The 7,368-nt window shown below is 37.4% G+C and overlaps 1 protein-coding gene across 5 annotated transcripts in view; it reads right to left on the bottom strand.

The window, feature by feature from the left end:
* Positions 1-4,614: 4,614 nt before the first annotated feature.
* Positions 4,615-7,368, bottom strand: part of AMER1 (APC membrane recruitment protein 1) — a 49,342-nt gene continuing 46,588 nt past the window's right edge. For all 5 annotated transcript variants that reach the window (XR_002180249.2, XR_002180248.2, XM_070784315.1 and 2 more), the window contains one exon: positions 4,615-7,368. This exon is cut by the window's right edge. The gene's annotated coding sequence lies outside the window, so the exon portion shown is untranslated.

Below are 7,368 nucleotides of genomic sequence, written 5' to 3'. Positions count from 1 at the left end.
TCATGTATGGATGTGAGAGTTGGACTATAAAGAAAGCTGAGAACTGAAGAACTGATGCTTTTGAACTGTGGTGTTGGGGAAGACTCTTGAGAGTTGCTTGGACTGCAGGGAGATCCAACCAGTCAATCCTAAAGGAAAGCAGTCCTAAATATTCATTGGAAGGACTGATGCTGAAGCTGAAACTCCAATACTTTGGCCACCTGATGCAAAAAAACTGACTCATTGGAAAAGACCCTGATACTGGGAAAGATTGAAGGCAGGAGGAGAAGGGGATGACAGAGGATGAGATGGTTGAAAAGCATCACTGACTCTATAGACATGAGTTTGAATAAGCTCCAGGAGTTGGTGATGGACAGGGAAACCTGGTGTGCTGCAGTCCATGGAGTCACAAAGAGTTGGACACAACTGAGAGACTGAACTGAACTGATAGCTGAGTTGGTCTTGTAACGGGGATCTTGGAGTAAACCAACAGACAGATAACAATTTTTCGATAATAATTCTTTGGGAGAGTTGTTTCATTCTACTTCCTCTAGTGGCTGTCAAGTTGCTTTGGAATATGGGCTGGTATTTTTTTTTTTTTAAGTTTATGGCATAATTGGAGAGAAGTTAGAGCGTGGATGCATCTGCCTGCAATGTGGGAGACCTGGGTTCGATCCCGAGGTCAGAAAGATCCCGTGAAGAAGGAAATGGCAACCCACTCCAGTACTCTTGCCTGGAAAATTCCATGGATGGAGAAGCCTGGTAAGTTACAGTCCATGGGATTGCAAAGAGTTGCACACGACTGAGCAACTTCACTTCTAGAGCCTGAAACTTATAATATCATACAGAAAATTATAATACCATACAGCTCACTATTCTTACTGAGATTCAATTGTGTTTCTTGAATAAACACTACGCAGGTTTTTAAAAGTCTTTTGTTAACTTCAGTGTTTTGAAAATGTTGATTTTGACAAATTTTACCAGGCTTTACCTTGCTTTTATAACGGAAAATTTTCGAGGTCCTACTGCCTATCCTTTTCACTGACATCATATTATACAATTACTTTTTAATTGGTTAAGAAAAAAGTAAACAAGTATGCAATTCTGCTTTGTATTATTACCTACATAATTACATGTATTGGAGTTGTTAATATTTTCATGGGGATTCAAATTAGAATCTGGTGTCACTTTCTTTCAAGCTAAAGAATTCCCTTTAGTTTTCTTGTAAGGCATATCTTCAAGCAACAAATTCTTTGTTTTAATTTGTGAATGTCTTAATTTCTCCTTCATTTCTAAGGATAAATTTGCCATATATACAATTCTTGTTCCATAGTTTATTTTCTTTCTCTCTGCACTTTGGCTATGCTGTCCAACTAATTCCATTGTTTCCAGGTCATCTGTTATTCTTGTGATTTTCTTGTGTATGACAAGTCATTTTTCTATTTTCAAGAGTCCTTGTTTTTGGCAGTTTAATTGTGGTTAGATGTGGATATTTTTGAATTTATCTTACATGAAGTTCACTGAGCATTTTGGATGTGTGGATTACTGTTTTTCAATAAAATTAGGATGATCCCAGTTAATATTTGTTCAGATATTCTTTATTTCTCTTTCTCTGGTTGCCTTCTAGACTCCCACTATGCATACCTTTGATGGTGTCCTGCAGGTCTCTTTATTCTTTCTAATTGTTTTTTCTTTCTGTCCGTCAGACTGGACAATACCAAATGATACATCCTTCAGGTTTACTGATTCTTTCTTCTACTAGGTTAAATCTTCCATTGAGCACCTGTAATTATTTTTTTTTTAATTTCAGTTATTTAACTTTTCAACTCTAGAAGTTTTATTCAGTTGTTTTTTTTAACTTTCATTATCTTTCTCTTTGTGCTTAGTCACCCAGTCATGTCCTACTCTTTGCAACCCCATGGACTGTAGCCTGCCAGGATCCTTTGTCCATGGAGATTCTCCAGGCAACAATACTGGAATGGGTTGCCATGCTCTCCTCCAGGAGATCTTCCCAACCCAAGTATCATACCCAGGTTTCCCACACTGCAGGCAGATTCTTTACCATCTGAGCCACCAGGGAAGCATCTTTCTCTTTAGGAAATCTATGTTTAGTGAGTCATTCTTTTAATGTTTTTCCTTAATTCTTTAAAGAATTAAAGAATTCTTTAATGTGCCATAATTTTCGATTAAAAAAAAAAAAAAAACGCCTTTTAACTAATACAATGTGGCAACTCAGGAAATTAGTTGCTCTCTTCCACAAGATTTGTCTTTATGGCTTTTATTTTTGTTACTGTTTGTTTAGTGGCTTTCCTCATCTAATTCTGTGAAGTCTGTATTTGACATATGTGGCGACTGAAGTTTCTGCTCGGATAGCTTAATGACCAACTAATAAATGAATAAAAATGTCCTTGAATGCCTGAAACCAGTAAATTTTCTAGCTGTTACAAAGGAGTTCAGTGTATATGTTGGAGCAAGCCTTAAATATTCAGTTAGGCTGTTTTCAACTCTGCCTTAGCTTTCATGATAATAGAAAAGCATCACAAAGTCAGACAGAAGTGATAGATGAAGGCCTTTTCGTGTCTTTTCATTCAAATAAAGAAAAGAACATCAATAAATGAAATAGAGAATATAAAAACAACAAAGAAAATCTGCAAACAAACCAAACAAACAAACAAAAAGAAACCTTTGTTCTTCAGAAAGGTAAAAAAGTGGCAAACTTTTACTTCAAGTGACCAAGAAAAAAAAGAACTTTCAAATTACTAAAATCAGAGATGGGCATTAACATAATTTTGCATAATAAAAACTATTATAATGAAATGCTATGAACAATTGCATGCCAATAGTTACCCTAGATGAAATGGATAAATTCCCATGAAAACACAAATTATTTAAAATGATTCAAGAAAAAATAGGAAATATGAATAGACATATTACATAAAAGAGAGTGATTTAGTCATATAAAATCTTACAAAAAGAAGCCAAGGATGATTTCTTACTGAATTCTACTGGACCACTTTCCAACTCATCTTATGAGGTCATTACTATGTGCTCATTCACCAAGTCATGTCTGATGCTTTGTGACTCCATGGACTGCAGCCTATCTGCTTCCCCTGTCCATTGGATTTTCCAGGCAAGAATACTGGAGTGGGTTACCATTTCCTCCTCCAAGGGATCTTCCTGACCCAGGGGTCAAACCTGCACCTCCTGCAACTCTAGCTTTGTAGGGGGATTCTTAACCCCATGGACTGTAGCCTGCCAGGCTAAACTGTCCATGAGATTTCCCAGACAATAATACTGGAGTGGGTAGCCAGTCGCTTCTACAGTGACAATTGGATATCCACATGCAAAAGAGTGAATTTGGATGTTTACTTCCCACCATACACAAAAATTAACTCAACATGGAAGAGATACCTGCACGTAAGAGCTAAATCTAATCTAAAATTATTAAATATTTAGATAAAAACTGTAATGGGTTGAGTTGCATTGCTCCCCTTCAGTTGTTGCATTTATAAACTTCAGCATGTGACCACATTTGAAGACGGTCTTTACAGAGGTAGTAATTTTACAATGAGTCCATTAGGATGGGCCCTAATCCAACATGATTTGTTTCCTTATAGAAGGAGAAAATTTGCACAGAGACACACATACACATAGTGATGATACCACATGAAGATGATGACTAAATGGCACCTCTACAAGTTGAAGAACTCCAATGATTGCCAGCAAACCACTGGATGTTTGGCAAGGGTCATGGAACATAATTTTTCTCATAGATCTCAGAGTGAACCAATTCAACTGACACCTTGATCATGGACTTCTAGCTTCCAGAACTATGGGACAATACATTTCTGCTGTTCACTAATATATAACCATGGGAGTAAATCTTCATGATCTCAGGTTAAACAATGGTTTTCATATTCATCCCTGGGTCGGAAAGATCCCCAGAGGAGGGCATGACAACCAACTCCAATATTCTTGCCTGGAGAATCCCATGGACAGAGGAGCCTGGTTGGATATGACCCATAGGGTCTCAAAGAGTCAGACACGACTAAAGCAACTTACCATGCGTGCACACTTATATATTAAAGCAAAATAACTAGTGACAAAAGAAAAAAAAAAAAAGATCAATTAGATTTCATCAAGATTTTAAAATTTTGGGAGTCAAAAGACTGTCAAGAAAGCTAAGAAATAATCTACATATTGGAGAAAATATTTGGAATTCATCTATCTGATGAGATTGGGTGCATTCAAGGTAGTAGGGCTGTAGACTGGAATTCATATATCTGACACATGCTCAGTTGCTTCAGTTGTGTCCAACTCTTTGTGACCCTATGGACTGTAAACTGCCAGGCTGCTCTGTCAATGGGATTTTCCCAGCAAGAATACTAGAATGGGTTGCCATGCCCTCCTCCAGGGGATCTTCCCAGGGATCAAAACTGTATCTTCTACATTGCAGGTGGATTATTTACTGCTGAGCCACCAGGGAAGGCCTTCATATATCTGAAAAGAGCCTAGTATTTAGAATATATACATAACTTACAACCAGAAAAAGGCAGATAATCTAATTTTAAATAGAGGATTTGAATAGATGTTCATCCAAAGAAGATCTACAGTGGTAAATAAGCACAAGAAAAATGCTCAACATCATTCTTTATTAGAAAAACATAATTCCAAAGTGCAATGTAATGCCACTTCACATTTACAGTTATGACCATAACAAAATAAAAGTTTCTCCCTTTATGTAACTTATCGTTTTATCCTCTTGTGAGTATTTTGCAAAGCAAAAGTTTTTAATTTTATAAAGATCCAGTTTAACAGTTTTTCCTTTTATATATCACATGTTTGTTATCAAGTCTATGAACTCGTGGCGTAGCCCTAGATCTCCCCAAATTTTCTTCTATTTTTTACATGATAGTTTTACATTTCACTTTTAAGTCTCTGTTTTGCTTTAAGTTGTAAATGCGGTTATTGAGTTTTTAATTTTGCTCTACACAGGTTCATTGTTATTACACAGAGTTGGGATTAACTTTTGTATATTGATCTTATATTTTTAACCTTGCTAAACATTTTAGTCTTGGTTTTCCAAGGATGCTTTTATTTCCCTATTCACAGGACACTGAATTCACATTTTGCTCTTCTATTCTTTCAGCATTTGAAAAATATTCTGCCGCTTCTCTTTGTCCTTCATGGTTTTGGATGAGAAATCTGCTGCCATTCAAATTCTAGCTCCCCTGCGGAAGAGATCAAGATGGCAGCATAGGAGGATGGGGAACTCACTTCCCTCCACACACACATCAAAGTTACACCTACATGTGGAATAATTCTCACTAAAAACTAACTGGAAACTGGCAGAAACTTCTGTACAACCAAGACTGTAAGAAAGATCCACGGGTAATTGTGTAGGAAGGGAAGAAAAGTGATCAGGTCAGGACCTGTACACCTGGGAGGAGACTCACAGGAAAAGAGAGAATACATGGGTGGAAATCTACCTGGGGAATGAGTGCTTTGAGCCACAGATTGGGTGCCACAGTTCTAGAGTCCTACACAGAGGAGTTGAGACCCCTTGGCTGGTTGGTAGAGGACTGGAACTAACAAGAAAGCTGAAGGAAGCCTGGACTTTGCTCTTGAGGAGCATATGAACCCTGCTTTTCCCTCAAGGCAGGGCAGAAAGGGCAGATTGAAATCACACGGCTGGCTGACTCATTTCCCACAACCACCTAGCTCTGTGCCCCAGCCTGAGCCAAGCAAAGCCCCAGCCCCACTTACTCTATATCATTGGTAATAAGAACATTAATTGAATTAGGAAAAAATAATATATGAACACAGTGAGAATTTTGATAATGAACTCGAAAACTATTTAAAAACCCAATCAGAAATGAAGAATTCAATAACTGATATGAAAAGCACACTAGAAGGAATGAAGAACAGATTAAGTGACACAGAAGAACATCTAAGTGATCTGGAAGATAGAATAATGGAAATCAATGGTTAGAACAGGAAATTAAATTTTTTTTTTCATGAGAACAGTTTCACACAGCTATATTTAAAATGGATAACCAAGAAGCACCTACTATATAGCAAAAAAAAATCTTATTTTAAATGAGTGATTATAAAAAAATAATAAATGTCTATAAAGTAAGTAAGTAAAAACATGAGAACAGTTTAAGAGGTCTCTGTGATAACAATAAGCATATCAACATTTGCATTACAGGGGTCACAGAAGGAGAAGAGAGAGATCAAAATTGTATTTGATGAAATTACAGCTGAAAAGGTCCCAAATCTTAAGAAGGAGACAGATATACAGGTACAGAAGCATGCTGCTGCTGCTAAGTCACTTCAGTTGTGTTTGACTCTGTGCGACCCCATAGATGGCGGCCCACCAGGCTCCCCCGTCCCTGGGATTCTCCAGGCAAGAACACTGGAGTGGGTTGCCATTTCCTTCTCCAATGCGTGAAAGTGAAAAGTGAAAGTGAAGTCGCTCAGTCGTGTCCGACTCTTTGAGACCCCATGGACGGCAGCCTACCAGGCTCCTCCGCCCAAGGGATTTTCCAGGCAAGAGTACTGGAGTGGGGTGCTATTGCCTTCTCTGATACAGAAGCATAGAGGGTCCCAAACAAGATAAACTCAGAAAGACCTATGCCAAGACATTTAATAATTAAAATGGTAAATTTAAAGGTGAGAAAGAATTCTAAAGGCAGTAAGAGAAAAAAAAAAAAGTCATACACAAGGGAATACTGATTTTTCTGCACACAATTTATAGACCAGAAGGTAGTGTGGCATGGTATTTTGGAAGTGATGAGGGGAAAAAACCTGCAACCTAGGATACTCTACCCAGCAAGATTATAATGTTTAATTGAAGGAGAAATAAAAGACCTTCTCAGACAAGTACAAATGTAAAAGTCCATTAATACTAAAACTGCATTAAATTAAATGCTGAAGGGTCTTCTCTAAATGGAAAAGAAGTAAGAGTCTATTCAAAAGGGAAAAATCATGTAAACTGTAAAAGGAACTACAACTACAAAAACCAGTACAGGATAAACATGAAGGTTTAAGATATGACATCAAAAACACAAAATATGAGGAAGGGGAGAAAAACATAGATATTTTAAAATGTGCTTGAACTTAAATAACAGCCAGTTTGAACTTAAAAAACCACCACCAGGCCAACATATATGAAACACATGGTAACCAAAAATCAAAAACCTACAATAAACACAAAAAACTAAAAATAAAGGAACACAAGCATAAAACTAGGGAAGTAAAAGTCACTCCATCATGTCCGACTCTTCACAATTCCATGGACTATACAGTCTATGGAATTCTCCAGGCCAGAATACTGGAGTGGTTAGCCTTTCCCTTCTCCAGGGGATCTTTTCCACCCAGGGATGG

This window comes from Bos indicus, chromosome X (genome assembly GCF_029378745.1).
Source record: "Bos indicus isolate NIAB-ARS_2022 breed Sahiwal x Tharparkar chromosome X, NIAB-ARS_B.indTharparkar_mat_pri_1.0, whole genome shotgun sequence".
Lineage (NCBI taxonomy): Eukaryota > Metazoa > Chordata > Mammalia > Artiodactyla > Bovidae > Bos > Bos indicus.
The sequence above is the reverse complement of the archived record's forward strand: the minus strand, read 5'-3'. Positions and strand labels throughout refer to the sequence as shown.